General features: G+C 39.4%; 1 protein-coding gene across 1 annotated transcript in view; it reads left to right on the forward strand.

Annotated features, from left to right (window-relative positions):
• The window catches only part of sulf2b (sulfatase 2b), an 82,729-nt gene that overhangs the window by 31,999 nt on the left and 32,741 nt on the right, over positions 1-17,989 (forward strand). The window contains 1 exon segment of the mRNA XM_034125571.1: positions 1,845-1,897. The gene's annotated coding sequence lies outside the window, so the exon portion shown is untranslated.

Consider the following 17,989-nt stretch of genomic DNA (forward strand, 5'->3'; position numbering starts at 1 on the left):
TCCCTCCAGAGGAACATGGAAACATGTCACAGTAGAGGCACAAAATGCAAATATGAGCCTGAAAATGATCATAATAGGGCCCCTACAGCTCTGTTACCCACCAGGGGTGCAGAGAAACTGACGGCATCACTTCACAGTCATACAGGAGGTGTAAACCCCCCACAGACAGTTTTTGCTTCACAGCTGAGCTCTAATGAGTCTCTGATGTGAGTCTATTTTGGTTTCTATGACTTGAAAACACTTGCACGCCTCCGGCTGCAGAATGATCACAGTTCACAGATTTTAAACAAGAGGAAACACGAACACGACAAGTGCTTTGTGTCGACAAAGATTTACAGTATCACATGTTGAAAGAGAAGCATGATCAAACAATAACTTTTATTAATGCAGAAAACTGACATGAAACCAAATGAAAAGATCTGAACTAAATACGTCTGCAGGCAGAGTGAGACCTGCTCCCACAAAACAATTAACATCTGTTCTTAATATCTTCTGGTAATAAAATCAGCCACATGAAATGCAATGGGATCACACATGCCGCAACGCCAAATCGCAGCAAGATCATAAAGTGGGCCTAAAACCTGGATACACTCAACTTTATCTGCCTTTAGCTTAGCGGTGGTGACATAAAGTCATGTGACCGTGCTGTAGTTCCTTTATAGCCCAACATTAGCCGCCTTTAGCTTAGCGGTGGTGACATGAAGTCATGTGACCGTGCTGTAGTTCCTTTAGTCTTCAGTTCCATTAAGGTATATGGGAACAACTATTTTTCTGGCCATTAGACAAACTAGAGTTTTTGGCACTTCAGCTACATTTTTCCACCCTGAGATTACCCTTTTGTCCAATGGCTACCCACCAAATTGCTGCACGGTAACTTGGAATACGCTATTGTTTTAAAGTTACCTTCATTTTTTATTTTATTTACAAACTTGTAAAGTTTACTGCATCGGGGACACAGTTGGGGGGCTATTTCTATGACACAAATGTGTCCCCATATAAAAAGTATTATTTCATGCATTTTCATGTGCCTGATATGAACCCAAATTGAAAGGCAAAATCCCCAACAATGTTTTTTGATCATCCACAGGATTTGAATTCATTCATGAATGCATTTCTATAATGTGAAATGTTCTGTCTGTCGTGCTACAAGCTACAAGCAAACAGAAAACACTTTAGTTCATAAGAGACTTTCATAATTGAGGATTAGTCATCATACTCAAATAATAAAGTGCCATTTCAACATTGTTTTGCCTGCCAGCCACATAAGCAGCTTTTGTTTCCAGTTGTCATGTTTGATTGGGTATGAATGGAAACTCTGAAGGATTATGTACTGGCATCACTTTGAGATTCAGAGGATTTGGAGTTTATTTGGAGTTCATTTTAGGATTTTAAGCATCTTCACTGTCTCTTTTTACTTTGACAAAGGCATGCTTTATTTGGAAACACCTTATTAAGAGGACAAAGTCTACAGCAACAACAGTATCTCTGTGAGCTGGTAATGATAACTTTAAAGGGGCGCAATACTGCTCATTTTCAGGTTCATATTTGTATTTAGTATCTCTACTGTCTTTGCAGACCATTTACAGAAACCTATATAACACACTACTGGAAAGGGGAAACCCCCAAAAAGCATAATAGTGCCGCTTTAAAGAAAACAAACATGTGCAATCAGATAAAGTATCCTCAGGATTTTGTTTGGTCTCTTGCACGTTTTAAAATGGTTGCTGTAATGAACACTGCAGTCTTTAGGGGGGCTAACTACACTACACACTGTTAAACTTGTTTGCTATTTATGTGTGTGTGCTTTTACTCAAAATGTGTGTGTTTCTGTGTGTTTGTTTCAGGTTTCTGCTGAGCTGAACACATTGTGTCAAACTGCACTTTACGCCTGCACAAGGTAACACACACACACAGACACACACACACACACACAGAAACACAGACACACAGCAACACGCAGAGAACCAATTTGTAATTAGCCTGCATGTGTGATGAATTTTTCGATTTGTGCCTCCTGTAGGCGGGCCGCTGAAACTGGTTAGATACCACATCCATCATGAACACACACACACACACACGCACGCACACACACTCAGACCACTGAGCTGTGACTGTTTCGCATCTGCATCCATGGTTACCTTTGGGTTCATTTGGTGTTTGAAAACCCTTTTACGCTGCTGATAGTTTGTGTTGTTGGCTGTGTTGTGTTGCATGTTTGTGTGTGTGTGTGTGTATGTGTGTGTGTGTGTGTATCTAGATATTTTGTGTATGTGTCTGTTAAAGCAGCCAGAGTTCAAAAGGTCAAGTAGCGCTGCAGCTAACTCGCTAACTGATTAGTTCAGCCTGCTGCTGGCAACAAGGCTAACTGCAGGAGGTACATACACACACACACACACACACACACACACACACACACACACACACACACACACACACACACACACACACACACACACACACACACACACACACACACACACACACACACACACACACACTGCCAAATGATGCCAGGGGCCCAGTAGGCTGCAGCGTGCCATTACTCTGTCTCTCAGTGGATCTTGTTTCTGAGGCGCCTCAGTGGCTCAGTCACTGAACAAGTTGGAAACTCGCCCATTCTTCTTCTTCTTCTTTTTCTTCGTCCTTTCTCCTGCAATGTATCAAGCCGTCATTATGGTGAAATTAAAGTGATTCCCTAAGTTTTAAATATGTATGTTGTTCATTACAAATCTTATTTCTAGTAAAGAAAAAACATCAATTAAAATAGAAACTGGTGAGCTGATCTTGAAAGTGGTCCACTGGAGAGGATTGTTTGTTGTTATTGTTGTTCAGTTGTTATTTTGTGGATTGCTGGAGTCCTGACTGTGATAACGAGCAGAAAACCAAACTTCCTCGAGGCTGTCGATGCTTCCTCACAGCGGGTCGGCGAGGAAACACAAATATTATTTACTCTCATCCGTCTGTTAGTTGTCTCTTTGTGTCAAGTTCAGTCTCCCCTAAAAGCCGACGAGCCGACAGCTTCTCCAGTTTCTGTAAAAGCAACCAAAGCACTTCTGATGGCGTGCATCTTTATGACATGTAAACAAACATGTACATCTGACAGTAGCTGTTAGGACATGTTTGGACAGCCGGTTCCATCTGAATGAACGATGATCGGAAAATCTGACATGTTTGGATTAATTATCTCAAACATTATCTCTTCGAATCACATCATCGTTCTGTTTGAAGTCTCATAGAGGATTAATCAAAAATAACTGTCTCATGTCCTTTGCTCTGTTTACAAGCAATATCTTATTTATAATATAGCATACAGTCTCATCAGCAAAGAGTGTGATGTGCTAATATCCCACATAACGTCTTTTCCAATGCCATTTTATTTTGTTATTTGACATTTTGCTTCTTATATTTGTATAAATATTTTTATTTATTTATCTTTTTATTGAACATTCTTGAGATGTGTTAATGTTTAAGGAAATCATTTATATATATTTTTTTATTTTGTCGTAGCCCCACACCCTTTTGACCTACATAATAATCTAAATTATGAAACCGATATATGTTTTCATGTTTAAAACAACTATGTACAGAAAACAGAAGTAACAAGTGCATTTTTTAGGGACTATTTTCAGCGGCGGATTAATCCACACTTCTGTGTTCTAGTCTGTTGCGCTGAAACAACAGTAGCCTAACTATTATTATAATTCATCGTTTTGGCCTTTCAGAATCTTTGTTCTTGTTGTAATGATACTTAGATGCACTAAATAAATTCAGTTTTGACCGATAATATTATTGTTAGCAGTACAATTGATCAACAAAATAAGCATTTTCTAAAAAGAAAACCAATGAGTGGTTGACTTCACGATACTTTTCTAAATGTACTATTGCTTCTAATGAAGGGAAAGTATTTCTGCTTCAGTTAATTGATTTAATTAATAGAATAATCCGTTTAGATGACTAAAACAATGGCAGCCCTAGTGAGGGTTGGTGGCTATGTGTTTTAATAGTTGATGGACAATAAAAGACCTTCATGGCTCAGAGAAAGAAGCTCAATCAGGCTTTGAAACTCACAGTACAGTACTTGCTACTTGAGTCTAGAGTACCAGCCTTATTATATAAGTGATTTTACATAATGAACATTACAACCTGGAGGGGAAATATACTGTACAGTAGATGCAGCTTTATAAAGGGTTAACCCCCACTTACTGCGGTGTTTCAACAGGATTTATTATAATATTTCCTCACAGCCTGAGAGGATCATGACCTGAGAGCAGGAGGATCGGTGTGAACTGGACTGGTGTCGAGACCCTAAACAAAAACACCTGAAATAAAACACTTTTATAGATAGATAGATAGACAGACAGACAGACAGACAGACAGACAGACAGACAGACAGACAGACAGACAGACAGACAGACAGACAGACAGATAGATAGATAGATAGATAGACAGATAGATAGATAGATAGATAGATAGATAGATAGATAGATAGATAGATAGATAGATAGATAGATAGGTAGATAGATAGATAGATAGATAGATAGATAGGTAGATAGATAGATAGATAGATGGATAGATGGATAGACGGATAGACGGATAGATGGATAGATGGATAGATATTTTTTCATTTTCATTATTGATGCCTCATGTTTTGTCTATATCTTACTATTTTGAATATGTCCATGCCATCTAAGCATATTGAATTAAAGTGATAATATTACATGGTGCAGTGTGCCAGTGTGTGAGGCAGCCAACAAGCCTACGCTGCAATTTAATTTAAGATAATAAACACACCGCTATATTGTGGTAAAAAACACTCATTCATAAATAGTTTTGAATAGACAAATGGATGAATAAATACATAGTTCTAGATAAATAAAAAGTTTACTCTATAAAAGGTCTCCACACAGTAAACAATAATACACTTTTTCTATGTGTAAAAAATCTCGATATATTAGGTTAATGACTTATGAACATAAAAGGGACGTTTTCATTTAGGTAAAGTTAGACAAATGTATTAAGAAAAGAGCAACCATCTAAGCAAATTGGAACAGTGCGTCCTTAGTTTATAGAAATACATATGCAGCTAATAGTCACAGTCTTCATGTTTTGTGCAGCTCTTCTGCTTCCATTAGTCCACATCTCAGAGCAGCCCATAATAATCATGTGTGGTTACCATAACGACAGCAATCAAAAAGAGTCAGGAGAAAGAGAGAGATGTTCTTTTAGCCGCTCGGACTCTCTCTTTATCTCAACTCTCTCCATCATGTGTGTCGTAGGACTGGATTTGAATCTGAAAGCTCTTTTGTTGTTTGTCTGAATAGAGCTCACACACACACACACACACACACACACACACACACACACACACACACACACACACACACACACACGTACGAATCAGTGCAGCAGTGACTGTGAAGAATACAGAGCAGTGGAGCTGATTTGTTTTCTGCACAGCAAATTAATTTGTGAATTGACTGTGCTGACTCCAAAGAGTCACAAGACGCGCCAGAGACTTGATGAAAACAAGCTGGCACACACACACACACACACACACACACACACACACACACACACACACACACACACACACACACACACACACACACACACACACACACACACACACACACACACATACCATGTATACATCACTTCAGGGGACATTACATTGACTTACATGCATTTCCTGGAGACTTATCCTAACCAACACATGCCTAACCCTTACCCTAACCCTTACCAAGTCTTCACCCTAAAATGAATGATTCCCCTATGGGGACCTCCATTTTGAGTCCCCACACGTGACTGTGTAAACATATTTAGGTCCCCACAAGTATAGTAATGCTAGGCCACACACACACACACACACACACACACACACACACACACACACACACACACACACACACACACACACACACACACACACACACACATTTTACACATCATGACAGTCAAAGGTTAAAGATGCTAACATAGAAGAACAAACCAGTCTAGCAGGTTAGATAAAGATGAAACACAACACACAATGTGAAAGAATTATGCATTTAAATGATTGGAAAACACAAGACAAAGCTTTCAAAAACAATGAAATTACTTCATATCACATGCAAAACTATACAAGAGAAAAACAAATTAAATCTTTTTTTTGCAGACTTCTAAGACAAACATTTCAGTTTAGAAAATGTAATTATTTCAGGGTTTGGTTTCAGTCATTTCATTGAAAATGAACTCTCCTAACTCTTCATCATTTGAACACTACAAAAGAAAATGTGAGGCGCTTCTACAAGATTTGTACAGACATAATTATCATCTTCATCCTCAGACTTGTATCTTCTGTTGTTCCTCTGTGAAATATGGTTCTGCTTTAATAAATACATTTATCTCCAAGTTATTCTGTTCAAAAAAGGGTCAAAGCTCAGTGTGGCTGTGATTGAAGGTAATGACACACAATTACTGCTTTTCACTATGATCAAAGTGTGTGTGTGTGTGTGTGTGTGTGTGTGTGTGTGTGTGTGTGTGTGTGTGTGTGTGTGTGTGTGTGTGTGTGTGTGTGTGACACAGGTGAGTTTTGCTGGCAGGCTGCCATGAAGTAATTACTAACTCCATTAGAAAGCTGTGATCATGTTAAACACTCACCTCTGACTCAAACACACACACACACACACACACACACACACACACACACACACACACACACACACACACACACACACTCACACTCACACTCACACACACATACACATACACATACACATACACATACACATACACACACACACACACTAGTTCTTCAATGATAGTATGTTTAAAACGAGCGAAAAATTCACTTCTTGATATTTATAGGAGAACGCAACAAAAATATGGAATTTTACATTTTCCTAATACATCTTCTGAAATGTTTTATAATGACGTGATGAATATCTGGACTTTTACTGGTAGGAATCTGGACGTCAAAATGTTTTTGTGGATTTAGACTTAAGCTGGCTACACACCAACCCGATTTTGGGAGTCAGAGGCCGTCAGAGGCAGTCGGGCATTCGCGGCGCCCTACTCAGGTTGGTGTGTCCCGCACCGTCGTCTCTTTACGGCACCTTTTCACACCTCCCCTCACCTTCAACATGTTGAATCGGCCGCGGGAGGTCAGAGAAAGTCGGCCCAAGCAATCACTCTGATTGGCTGTTCACACTACTGCTGCCTGCTGGTAAGGACAGTTATTGCCACTCGTCGACTGAAGTATTTGCGGTGTGTTCGGCGGCGGGCGGCGTAGCGGGCGGCGTAGCCGACGCAGGCGACGTAGCTGACGTAAAAGTCGGGACGCCTTCGGTACGCGTTCTTTGGTCTCAGGTGGGTGTGTAGCGGCCTTTAGAAGTAAAAAATAAGAAACAAATCTTTTTACAAGTAGTTTTCTTTTTCCCTGTCCACCAAATCACTTTGTGTTTCTTGTGGCAGATATGACATTGTTTTAATGACTGTGTGCTTGAAACGAATGATTCACACACGTTGCTGGATATTTAGAGGAGAACGCACGAAAAAATAGGTGTAACCTTTCATAAGGTATTCTCCCAAATGTTGTATAATGCTGCACGATGTTTTGGTGGATGTGGACTCGTAGATCCGTTGTGGTTTGTATTCCTCTGATCAACAAACCAGTGTTCTCCACATGCTTTGAGTTTCATCAGCGCCTCGGAGCAGGGCCGTGATGTTGAGTCCGTCAGAAGTGTGAGCGTCGACTCATTAGCATTTATTTCATCAGCTGCTCCTTCTTCAGAGCAGCTTCTCACCAGAGGACAAACCTCCGTCCGTCTCTCCTCCGTCTCTCTGCAGATAACAGCAGTTCATTAGTCAGATAACTCATCTCTGCTTCTCCTCTCTTCTTTCCTCACACTCTGCTCTTCCTCCTTCACCTCCACGTCTTCCTCTACTCCCTTTTAACAACATGCTCCCTTCTCCACGTCTGTATGTTCATATATATATATCTCTTGTTCAACCTCACACATGCTTCTGTTCGGATTTACAAACACATTATATTTATATTTTCACAATGTTCAAAGAGTCAAAGGCTTTATTTGTGAAATGCAAAAAGCTGCATGGTGGTTTTAGCAATGAAAGTCCGAAAATGCAACATACACTTTACTCGAAAGATAAAGAGTTGAATAGACATAATTATGCAAGTAAGGTAAAGGAACAAAGACAATGTATTTAAACAGACAGAGTAAATACTATGTAGTAATATATGAAAAGTGGATATGCTTGTCTGACCTTTGTAAACATTTATGCCAACATATTCCAAATGAAATGGGTCTTGAACTTCTCCAGTGATCGTAATGTAAGATCAAATGTATGTATTCTTGTTTATTGTCTTGAATATTGTTAGTGTTGATGCTGGAAATGAAGCTGCTGCCAAACGGAGAAAACGTTAGGCTTTATCTCACAATAATATATCTTATCGTAATGTATGTTGTTATTTTTTTTTATCTGTTCGAAATAAAGATTGAAATGAAATGAAATGAAATATGTATGCCATTTTAACATGCGTACACGGGGATGGTAGCACAAAATGATTATGAATATCTAAAGTAAATATCATGGAAATCTGACTTAAAGAGGCCCTTTAAGCTTTTGGGGGGTTTTCCCTTTCCTGTTATAGGAAGAAGTCGTTGCCCTAGAGCCTGATGGTGTCAGTAAAATGATTTTTAAAGGTAATTTAAAACATTTGCTTGGCTTTTATTCCTGTTTTTCTCCTTCTTCTTTCTACAAAACCCAACACAACAGTATTTAATGCAAGGCTTTCACATCAGTTTATTTAAAGATATTAATAGTGTCGTTATGTGCTGCAACTCCGGTCGTCAATACAGTCTTAACATATAGTTTTTTCCCAATTAGTATGCCCGCTCACACATGAGTATACAGCCTGTATGCTGGATATATAATATGTATATCTGATAGACGGATATAATGCAGACGGGGGTGGTGTGAAAATGAAGGCAGCATGAAAAAGATGAGTGTAAATGAGAGAGAGATATGTTTGTACTTAGTATGATGCTTCTGTCTTCATGTTCTATTCATGTCGAAGTGTGTGTGCGTGCGTGCGCGTGCGTGTGTCTGATAGCTTATAGCAGATGGGCTCTTAAAGGGATATTCCACCCTAGTATTCCCATGTTGTTATTCTTCTTTATTTTCAGTTTCAGTCATTTGAAATCTGGCAGATATTTGATTTTCTGTCTGTAAACCGTTCAAAACATTTATTTATTCTGTGTGGATTGAATCATTCATCTGTAAATAGATTTACCTGGAACATTTTGGAAAGACAATTTATTATATCATTTCCAATATGTTCATTTGTGAAGTTATGTTTCCCATTATAATGACTTCCATGTCTCTGCACTCGCGACGATTTTCAAGTTTTTCATCTGGCGGATTCTCATCAATGTGATTCCTCAGTAACGGCACACTTTAGATTTTATTTTGGTGACACTGTTATCCAAAGAATGTTAGTAATAAGTGCAATAAACCATGAGAATATGAACTCAGAGGAGCAAATTGACTTAGTTTCAAATTAGTCAAACAAATGTGGACCTTTATACAGAAACGAGAACATTTGTTTTTGGATAATTTCACACAAATTAGTAATAGATTAAAAATAAATTAGTGACTTTGACAGACATGGGTGTAAGCTGTTGTATTTTTTTGTCAAGAGAAGGCCTACAGGTGCCAAGCAATTGCTCTAAAAGCCCATAAATCCCAAAATGTCCCTTTGGAACGAAAACCCGTTTGTCCAACTATCAAAACAAGAACAAATGACACAGACAAAAACAAATGCCCATTTCTCTGAAGACCTTGGTAGAAACTGGGGAGCCAAAAACCAGGTGAGATACTGGAGCGCCTCAGGAGAGTCTCATGGGAGAGAAACTACCTCTGGAGAAACAGGGAATTAAGCATTTTACATGCACACAATCCTATATAACACACTAAAGGAAAGGGAAAACCCCAAAAAGCACAATAGGGCCTCTTTCACACAGCATTTAATTGTCTCCTTTTCAATAAAACCCTTCCTCTTCTGAAGGTTTTCAGTATGTTTTCGTCGTGACTGTGAACATTCACAGTTTATTTGCGGCTGGTGGAGGCTGCTTCACAGAGACTGATGGTGGGAGAAACACAAAGTCATCAGATTCTCCCGAGACATCTGTGAGAGGACACATCAGCAGGCTGAAAGTGGAGAGGTACATTTACATCTGATGCTCCTGACATCCAGCGCATCAATAAAGCAGCCGCAGAACATCTCTCTGGATAAATCATTCAGACCTGGACGCTGTGTGACTGTTTAAAGAAAACACAGATTAAACCTTTCAGCGTCCGGGTCAGCGCCTCCGGGTCATCCATATTATATCATAACCTGGGTCACTTCTGCTTTAATTAACACAACTGGGATCTCAAATCAATTCATTGATCTAAAATGGACAAACCCAACTCATCAATCAGAGTGATTAGTCGCTGTTATTTATCCTTTTCACATCAAGAGGATCCTTCATTGTTTCAATGTTGAACAACAGTAGAAGTCCCTTGCGTCCTCTATAGGCCAATATTAGACCCACTAAGCCACTTGTGTAATCTATAGAGCATGAATATCTGAGTTTAATGTCAATTAAACACAAGACCCTCACTCTTGACACTGTTGTCCATGTTCATAGTCAAAGTAAAAGTCAACGTTAATACTCTATCAATTTCTTTCGTTAGTCAGGTGACCCTTTAGTCCCAGAAGTCGTTTCAGTGCAATACTGTAGTACAAGTGTTGGTCCGAATCTCACTATAGGGGGATGTAATGGTTCTTTATGAGGTTGTGAAGTTTCTTTTGAAGGTTGTGGTTCTGTATTGGGAGGTTGTAGAGGTTCATAAGGAGGTGTTTGTGGTACTATAGTAGGACCCAGTGGCACTTTTGGGGGATTTAATGGTTCTTTGGGAGGTTGTGGTCGTATTTTCGGAGGCTGTAGTGTTTTTTTAGGAGGTTGTGGTGGCACAGTAGGAGTTCTTTGTAGTACTATAGGGGGGTCTAGTGGTACTTTGGTGGGATCTAGTTGGTCCTTAGGAGGTTGTGGTTGTTTCTTAAGAGGTTGTAGTGGTTTCTTAGGAGGTTGTGGTGGCACAGTAGGAGGTTTGTGTAGTGCCATTGGAGGATCTAGTGGCACTTTAGGGGGATTTGGGGGTTGTTTAGCTACAGTAGGATATACTTATAGAAACATTATGAGACTATAGCCAATGTTTCTTTATCCTCACATCCTTTTTGGGGCTGATTGAACCGAAACGTCTAACTGAATAGTAATTTGACTGTTCCCTAGAAAGGGCGTGTATTGCTAAAGCCTCCCCGTGGTGCAACAAAAGAAAGTAGACCCTGACATGTTGGAGTGACATGCTGGTGACAACCGACTGTGCTTGATTTGATTCCACCAGGAAACAAAAGCATTTCTCTCCAACTCTGTAAAACAACTTTCAACATCCTTTTGTTGCAGTGAATCACTTCTCTGTTGAATATGGTAATAAGCTACCGGGACTTAAACAAATAAACCGCTTTACAAAGAGAGAAAATAACTAGATTTGAAATGACGTGTTTGTCACTCAGTGCAGGCTCGTGTGAAGCCAGAGACAGATCATCGACTGTGAGCAATAACACAGACAACAACGATATTTTTACAACTGTGATTCACCTTTAACCGTTACTCCTTTTTGTTCTCCCGACAGAAAGTTAATCAGCTCATTTTCATTTTCCTCGCCCCTTCTTCTTCTCTGAGAATAAACAGCAATAAGGCGGCAAGAGATGAGCAAGTGATGAAGAGATAGAGGGACAATAGAGGCAGAGAAGGGGAGATGTACGAAGGTGAGAGCGGGGAGGAACTGAATATGAAGGTATAAAAAGATTCACAGAAAGAGATACAGAGACTGAGCCAGAGGAGGAGGAAGAGGAGGAGGAGGACGAGGAGGAGGAGGAGGAGGAGGAGGAGGAGGAGCTCAGCTGTTGTTACAACGGGAGGCGAGCGTGCGGTCATCGAGAGCGGTTGCCACAGGGATTATTACCATGTCTGCTGCCGCGGCAACAACCGGCAGGACGTAAACTGAAGGGGAGGTTGTCGGTTTTGGGGAAAAAGCCCGAAGAGCAAGGCAGCTCATGAAAAGCAGGTAGGAGGAAGAAAAGATGGGGAGAAATATGGAGAGATTTAGAAATTAAGAGGTGTTTCAGAGTGGGAAATATTCTCTGAGGAAGTGAAAGAAGAGGGAGAAGAGGAGCAGAAAAGGAGAAGTGATTCTGGGATGTTTCTGTGCGTCTGTATTTTGTTTCACTCTGATTGTTGGCTCGTTCTTCAGAGGTATAAGCGCTCAGTAAGTGAGTCTGTTTTGAAGCTGATCTCACATCAGATCAGGTTGTTGAGGTTCAGTTTGGATTTGTTTGAATTAATTTGTGTGTGTGAAGGGAGATACATATCTGCAGGATGTGAGGGATAACTGGTTGTAGATTTGATTAAAATATATTTGTAATCTGTCCCTCAATACTTTCTGACTTTGTGTCTGTGGCTCTCAGCTCCAAGCACAATGATTCATATTTAAATATTTTGCTAAATACATTTAGTTTACTATCATTTGACATATCAACTGTAAGCAGTGTTTGTAAATTAGAACATTCTTAGCATTTATTTTGACGATAATACTGAAAAAAATCATGTGATATTTATTTCTACAATGTTTCTGTATTTTCCAAAAGGGAATTTTCTTTTGACAGAGACGCAAGAAGCTGCTTTGAAACGCAGGATTTACATGTAATTATATAATTAGGCACACACGGATCCAGTTAAAATAACAGAAAATACAGTTCAATGAGTTTAATAAATAAATGGTGGAATTGAAGTGTTATTTTGCAGCAGTCATAACAGAATTTGTAATTGTGTTGTTTGATTGTTATGTTTAAGACTAAATAATATGAAATGTCATAAAATCTTCATAGTTGAAAAAAGTAAGGCTGCATATTTGTGATTTTTTTCATGATTTCATATCTTTATTAGGAATACATGTGCTGTGATCTGAGAGCCACCGACAGGAAATCAGAGTGTTTTGAGAGAGAGACTCACATGTTGTTGGTTTTGGACTCTTTACGGTGTCCGTCAATCATAAAAACAACACAGTAAACCACCAGTGTTATGATTTTAAAACTACAGTCATGTGTACATCCTGCTTGTCCTGAGTCAGCATTTAGTTTCAGTGCTGGACCGAGAGAACATAAATATAGTTTCCTATTTCTCCAGATCGTCCTGGGATCTGATATCACAGTTAATGCTGCACAAAACTTTATGTTCTGAAAACAGTGAGGCGAGGAGCTCCACATTTCTGGAGGATACTTCAGTTCTCTGATCACATACTTCAGATGGATATCAGTTTCATTTCCTAGCACTTAGCCTAGTGTCACAATCTTAAGGTCATTCTGATCCTGACAGAAGATGTATCATGTCATGTAAGGAGAATAGGGTAACCAATTGTACTATTACATATCACCCTGAAACTCTCCTGTTTGATTAAATCCATCTGGAGAAGGTTTTTTTGTATTGCATGTTTTCTGAAACGTTTTAATATGCAAATGAAGCCTGATCCTATTGAATATGTGATACAGTAAGTTGCATACATTTTCAGAACAGAAATACAAACATTAGATAAAGCTAGGTTTAACATTTTTGTTTTATTGTGTTGACATATTACAGTCAAAGCTGTCTTTGGTATCCCTCCATAAATCAGTAAATACTGTCAACTGCTTTTTCAAAACCATTGATTTTGCCAGGTTTTTAGGAATAAAATGTGACATATATCAGGCTGTGAATAACAAACGAGCAAAACCCCACTGTAAAAACCTTCAGATTAAAGACAGGCATGATTGCAAAGGTTTGGCGTGTGTAAGTGCTACTCATGTGGAGATTCATGGGAGAGAAAGAGAACAATAATTTGAGAAAATATCCTTAAAATATATGTCTTGTGTAATATTATTGGTTTCGCAAAAACTACAGATGAATAGAGACTTTGTCAGTTGTGTGCTTACGCTAAGACGATGATTGTTTGTATGACAATTATTAGAGATGTCCCGATCCGATCACGTGATCGGGGATCGGAGCCGATCACGTGATTTTTAAAAGATCGGAATCGGGAGAAAAAAATCGGGGATCGGGATTTTTAATTTTTTTTATAAAATATTTTTATTATTTTATTTGATGTTACAAAACAAAAATGACCATGTTCACGTCTTAAAGTCATCCTGAGGCCTTAGTTTTGGTTTAAAATTACACAACATCATGTATGTGTTGCTTCTTTTGGGCTTGTTTTCATAGACCTGGTTGCTAATTTCTCTCAAATCTGGCAACAGAGTGGGCGCAGTGTCTAATAGTAGCAGTAAGCTAACAAGAGGCTACGTTCAGCTGGTGACTCGGGAGTCGGGACAGAGAAAATGTCAGGAGTTTGGAAGTATTATAAAATTGAAAGCGAAGGCAGTGTAACAGCCAGATGCAATGTTTGCAAGGCGGAGGTTCCGCGTGGTGGAAAGAACAGAGCTACGTTCAACACGACCAATCTAATACGCCACCTGAGAAACAAACACCAACAACAACACGACGAGTACACAGCGGCCACTCAGGTAACGGCACTGAAACAACCGACACTTTCAGAGACTTTTAAAAGGAAAGAGAAACTGCCCCAGAACAGTGAAAAGGCCAACAAAATAACAGCCAAGATAGTAACCAGCCCTTATCTGTGGTGGAGAACGTGAGGTTTAAGGGACAACTTGAATGCTTTTCTCCTTTTTTTTCTCTTAATGCATTGCATAAAGATCGGATCGGGAAAAATCGGTATCGGCAGATTGTCAAAATCAAATGATCGGAATCGGATCGGGAGCAAAAAAAGGTGATCGGGACATCCCTAACAATTATTGCATTGATAGAGTAAAGGTGATTTTATTCAGATATGCAACTGCATTATATTTTGATCAGTGTCTGGCTCTTGAACTTATTATTCTTGGTCGTTTTTCTAATTGGGGAATATTTAATACTAAACATGTGTGTTCAAATCAGGAAGTTTAATGTTGTAACGTGTTAGTTATTAAGCTGTGGCTACGACTTGAGCTACGTGTTATTTTAGCTCATATTGTTAACATTTTGTCTGATTTGCACTTATAAAAGAATGCAGAATCAGCAATTAGAAGCTTTTTTGTGGAGTCAACTCTCACTGGACTACTTTGATACTGAGGAAACTTAAAACGATTCACAGGCATGTTCTGAATCTGCTTCACATCTCGTCTCTTGTGAAGCTGATTTGGTCAGAGAGTGAAAGTCAGTGTTGACGCTGACTGGACGTTAAGATGTGAGGTTGCCCTGGAATTAAATCCCCTCACAGTGAATACCTGCTGACATGTTTATTGATAACAGTCAGGAAACATCAGCTGCCGTATTGATCAGAGACAAAGCAAATATCGGCTCACGTATCGACCCTTTTCTTTCTGTGACGCACATGAAAGACTTTATGTCCAGAGCTCAGCTGGCTCTGTGATAAAGAGTAATAAGATCATCTCCATTTCTCATAGAAACTGGACATTTCACGTAACGACCAGCTGACCTCTGACCCTTCACCTCAGCATGGTCGGACATTCCAGTTGCGGTTGAATTGCCAACATAAGTCAGGTCCTGTGTCTGTGTCTAACTGGAAAGTGGTTTAACATATGGTTGGAAGTTGTACAGATAAGGACTTTGGCAAGTTATGGCATAAAATGGAAAACCCTTAAATAGGTCTGAAACTGAACGATCGGTTGTTCCCGTCAACGGCCAAATAGTGCGTCACTTTGCACGTTGTCGCTGCTAGGAATTGTGGGACAGCCTTACCTCCTCTCCTTTCCTAAGGATGGCTCAGTGTATCCTATCCTAAAGGAGATTACGTATTTATTTAGGCTGACCCTGAAGTTAGAGTCTCTCTGGCTCCTGCAACAAAACCAATTGCAGTTGGCCACTGGATTTCGGCATATTGAAAAAACAAGATTTATGATACTCACGTTTTTTTTCCTGCAGGATAATCTCCACATATTAACACCACTTAGTGATTTTTGAATGGAAATGCTATCGTACAAAGTAAAAAGTTAACGTTAGGCTGTAAGGGAACTACAGCATCATCACATGACTTCACATCACCACCGCTAAGCTAAAGGTGGCTAAGTTGGGCTATAAAGGAACTACGGCACGGTCACATGACTTCACTTCACCACCGCTAAGCTAACGGCGGCGTGATTACATTCAGTATTCTCACTTAGTCAGCTTCAGACGTCAACCAGTGGAGTATTTACTGACATATTTTATGCCGTAGAACAAAACGTGGAAATCTTGTGAGCTTGTGTTAACCACAGACTTTATGTCAGGCATCTAACCAAAAACAGTGGTACGATGCCAACTCATTTTTGGGTTTTAGGACTCGTTCCTGCCCCGCTCTATTCGAACAATTAGGAACCTTCTATGCAAAAAAGCCAATTTGACCGCAACCTTCATGTCTGCAAGTTAACACTAAATTCCACTAATGAATATGGAACACCAGGGCTGAATTATCGCCGCATCTCTTTACTGACACTCGCCACATTTCATATTGAGTTTCTCCGCAGCCAGCTGTATTTGCACCAAGGCCCGCCCCCGGCTCATGAATATTAACGAGCAGATAGCTGTGATGGAGGAGGGAGGGCACATCAGGACGACAGGCGGCAGGATTTACGACGCCCGGGGGAGTGTGGAGTCCTGTTTGCAGTTCAGGAGAGCATGACTGCACATTTCAACACGCATAATATAGTATGGTAATATAGTGTGATACACTGCAGGGACAAAAGAATGTGAACAGCTGAGCGTTTCCCTCCATATGTGAGCACGTCATTAAAGTGCCGCTGTAACAGCCTCCACTCTAATGGCTTCTGCTAAAAGTCAAACCAGCTGAAGGGATTTGCCCCGTTTTGAATACTATCAGCCGATTACATTTGAGATGCAAAGGCTGTATTGTTTTATGCACAATAGATCCAACATTGTTTTCGGCAATAAAAATCCATGGTACGTAAACTTAAGAAATAAAGTAGAGCAATAAAATGGTGCAAGTCACAGAATGTTGTGGGTAAAATCCAGGAATAAGCCAACTTCATGCCAAATTGTATGAGATAAAAAACTAATAATGCAAAATGAAATGCTCTACAGTAGAATGAAATACTTTACATTGTAATATGGGCGTAATTGGTGTTTATCGATACCATTAAACACATCAAATGGACCAAACTGTCCCTGTTTTAAAGTGGAATTAAAAAAAAATGTTGAACACAAGCAAACTTCTTAATACATGTTCTAGTTGTGGAGTGGAAGGAGCTACATCTGCATTTGTATTATGCAATACACGCTATTATCTTTCACTTATCACAGCTGATTTAAAGCAATGTTTTTAAGCCAATATTCTTTTATTAAACACTATATACTTCAGTTAATTAACCAACTGTTTAAAATGATATTAAATGATTGAAAAATATGTATTTATGATATTAATTAGATGCATAAATGACATTACATAAAGTCGTTTAATATTTTAACCATAACTAACCTTGATGAACGTAGTACTGAGCAGCAGGTCTGGATCTGATGCAACGCTGCAGCATTTGTTACCTCTGGTTCTGGATCAGATGAGGAACATCTGGACTGAGCTCAGCCCAACATGTGTCCTGCAGTGACCAGACTACTGCTGTAATCCACTCGTTTATCTTTTATCATTCAATCTCGTTATGAAACTGCCCTAAAACTGACCCAGGACCAGACTAACCTTCTGGATTATGTTTCAGTCTGCCTCGCAGTCACTGTAAAAACCGCTGGTCAGAGACAAGCTTTATCCTGCGTTACATTTGTTACTGAAATGTGTATTTCCTCATGTATATTTTCCACATGTATATATATTTTTTGTAACTTTT

This window comes from Trematomus bernacchii, unplaced genomic scaffold, assembly GCF_902827165.1.
Source record: "Trematomus bernacchii unplaced genomic scaffold, fTreBer1.1, whole genome shotgun sequence".
Lineage (NCBI taxonomy): Eukaryota > Metazoa > Chordata > Actinopteri > Perciformes > Nototheniidae > Trematomus > Trematomus bernacchii.